Here is a 3,573-nt window from a genome sequence, read left to right on the forward strand (position 1 = left end):
TTCCTTTCTACCTTACACTAGTGAAATGCTAGCCTGGCACTTCTGAGGATAGAAATCTATTACAACACTACAATATGCGTAGGGTAAATACAAGCTTTTCCATACTGCCCTGCTAAAGTGCCACAACCTTGTTGTGAAACAAATACATCTAAGGGCTCTTGTACATGTGTAGGGAGGCTGCTCCAAAGCACTGTCATTCCAACACATCAGAGCAGATTTAATCAAGTCTGCTGAAGTGTGGCAATTACTGTACTCCAGCAAACTCCAGCATCACGTATGTCAGTGCCCCTGCACTGAAAAATGGTGGTGCTTTAAACTAAAACTCATTCAGTGAGCCATTTCTCAGTGTGGTGACCCTGCTGCACGTGATGCTCTGGGTGCTTTTAATTAACACAGCTCTTGGAGCTGTGCTAATTAAAGCACCCCCCCACACACACACTACCTCCTGGAGCATGTGTATAAATGCTCTAAGTGTTAAGATGGTTATTCATTTTTTTTCTTGCAGAAGGCAGCCAGCAAGGTTACCTATTATGGTAATAATAGCCAGCTTATAAAAATGTAAATGATTACATAATACACAAACATCTATGATAAATACTGGGTCATATTTTTTAATTTAGTTATCAAAAATTGATTGAAGCCAAATTTTTAAATGCTAGGTGCTTTATGTTTGGTTCCTAAATCTGTTAAATTTTGGCCTGTGGTGGGATTTTCAAAAGCATCTTAAATCAGCATCTTACAACACCTAGATGCTGCTTTAAAATCCTACCCTCGTTATACAGATGTGGAGTACCTCTTGCTCCTACTGAAGTAAATGGGAACTACAGATGTAAATCACCTTTTAAAGGATCAGGCCAATTGTGCTTGAGCTCCTACTAATCTGACATTTAAGCACCTAATTATAGGCATCTAGGTTTAAAACATCTGGCCTGAATTCCAAGAGCCTCCTGGTTTTTACTGCTTTTTTTTCCTTTTCTGTTACACAGATGTTGGGTTTAAAGAGAAACTAGTCCTGAGCTCCATTAAGGCTGCTTTGCAAGAAGTGCAGTCTTTGGGCAACCCTCCTTTGGCTCCATGTCTGGAGATTCATGATAGAACTGTCACTGAAAAGATGATCACAAAGCAGCGCAAGACTCCGAGATACAGCCGCCTGCCTGTGGCTGGGTGGTGAGCTCCCCCTTGTGCATGTGAAGTGCATCCACTCTCAGAAGCGCCAGTAACCATGGCTAGGTTTTGACCCCTTCAGGCCATCACAAGCTGGCTGGAGGCAGTTTACACAAGCCATCAGGCAAAGAAAACTGTCTTGAAAGAAAATTTGTGGCCAGTGCTGAAAGAAGCACTGAGGACCCCAGAAAACCTATGTCCACCTTTGCAAAATAAATTTTAAAGAGGCTTTACTTAAAAGGAAGCATAGAAGCAAAAAAAATTGTGTTCATTCTTTGTAAATGGGATGGAAAGACATTTGGGATAAAGAACAGGTTTACTTAGGGCTAGACTTTTTTGGCTATACTGCTGCTTATTATGAATGACATGCTCCCTCCTTGCTCCCCTTCCCCAGTTATCCTGTGGTTCCATTTCTGAACTATATACTATAGGAAGCAACTCCTACATTTTTAATACCTTATTTACTTGAAGACAAGGCAAGGTTTTTTTTCCTCCGATCAGCATGGAGGGAAAAGCCCCCCATCTTATATTTTCATACAAAGAACCCTTATTAAATACAGTGTCTATCATTAAATTGCTGCCAAAAGCAGCATGTGCTCAGTAATGGAAACCAGCTATGAAGCTGATTAAATGCAGCCAACATTAAACATGACTATAGAATCCATGGCCCATATTGGGCAAACATACTGAATGGGAACCTTTTTATTGTGTTACAAATGTTATTAAAAACACACTTATCACTTTACACTTACAAAGCTTCACATATTGAGCATCCTTATATTACCAAGATTTCATGTTATAAAATAACTACATATAAATATACAACTACATAATTTCCCACAGAAAAACACCTTACAGAACTCTGATTCTTCATACAGAACCCCATGAATATCAGTTAACCTCCCTCTAATTAACCTCTTGTCTTGTCCGATCTCTTCCTTGTCCTGATTAATGCAGTATTTCAGTTCATGCAGCCCACTTAAAAAACCCAGAGGTTTCTTACTTTCCATTTACTGGTTTTAACACTTGCTAACAGTACCCTTAATATTGTTTCCTCTGGCCCCTTTGGTAGGAACCTGTTACAATAATACCAACTCTTGTGTTAAGGACTGGCTTCTCTTTTATAACACTCAAAAAACCATGTACCTTCCCAGACAACCTTTGGATACATACTCTCCCAAAACATGTCCCACCATTTCTTCATCCACACAACTCTCCTTTGGACACTTTGCTGTTCTCGCCAAGCTCCATCTATGTAGTACCTCCCTCATCCAGGGCCAGATTAATGCATAGGCAAACTAGACACCAGCCTAGGGCCCTGAGTTGCAGGGGGGCTCCGGTCCTTCCCTCTGTGGCAGCAGTGTGAATCGCCCAGTCTGCCTCCCTTCCTTTCCCCTCCCCTCCGCCAGCCTCACTGCTGCAGTGGCAGCTTCCAAGCAGCAGCTCCAAGCTCCACTCCCAGTGGACAGCAACACTGGGTTGGGAAGGGGGGTCTTGACCAGCCTGAGACCCACAAATTTGTTTGCGTAGGGCCCACTAAAGCATTAATCCAGCTCTGCCCTCACCGGAAAGATATTTTGTACAATCAGTCATGCTAGATCTGCATGCTGCCCTTTCTGTCATTTGTTAGCCACCTTCATCCACACTTTTTTCACTACTTCTGTAAGGTCACTTACCATTGTCATCCTCTCTCTCTCTTTCTCTTTCACAGTTTTTGTCAATTTCTTGTGATCTTTCAGGACCACCTCACCTCTCATTTCTCCTCATTTTTGCATCCTTATAAAATATTCCATTCTTATGTAATGAATGGAAGGTTGCCATGCCTATGGCTTCTTCCAAGAGCTCCCAAACATTCTCTTTTTTCTCAAGATCATATCTGCCAAAAATCAGCAAAAGCGTACTACTTTCCTTTTCCCCTTTGTTGCTGCTTTACACTTTGCACCTACATAGAACAACCCTATGTGCAGCATCCCCATCACCCCCATCTCTCTTGCTTTATACAGTTCCATTCTGGCTAGCCTTTCTCTTTTTGCTTTCCAAAAGAACACATACATTTCCCTTTGTATTTTCACTAACTGCTGCCATGAAGGTGGAAACACAATTCTGTAGGGCTGCACGAAGCTTCAGGTGCTGATTTGATTTGGAGAAGATTAGGCCCATTTTGGTGGCCAAATCTCCGAATCCAAATCAATCAAGAGACCAATTAAAAGGTCCACATCGATTTGAAGCTCTCCATATAGATTCGGCAATGAGTCAGAATGCTTCAGAGATTTGGGCAGTGCCACTCGCTGCTGCAGGGAGCTGGACCTGTCCATGCTGGTGAGTAGGGGTCGGGCTGGAGGAGAGAGGAGTGGACCATGAGGGGACCCCCACCAGGCTCCATCCCCTGCTTGCTCCCCCACCCAGTCT

Source organism: Crocodylus porosus, unplaced genomic scaffold, assembly GCF_001723895.1.
Source record: "Crocodylus porosus isolate Cpor-Errol unplaced genomic scaffold, CroPor_comp1, whole genome shotgun sequence".
NCBI lineage: Eukaryota > Metazoa > Chordata > Crocodylia > Crocodylidae > Crocodylus > Crocodylus porosus.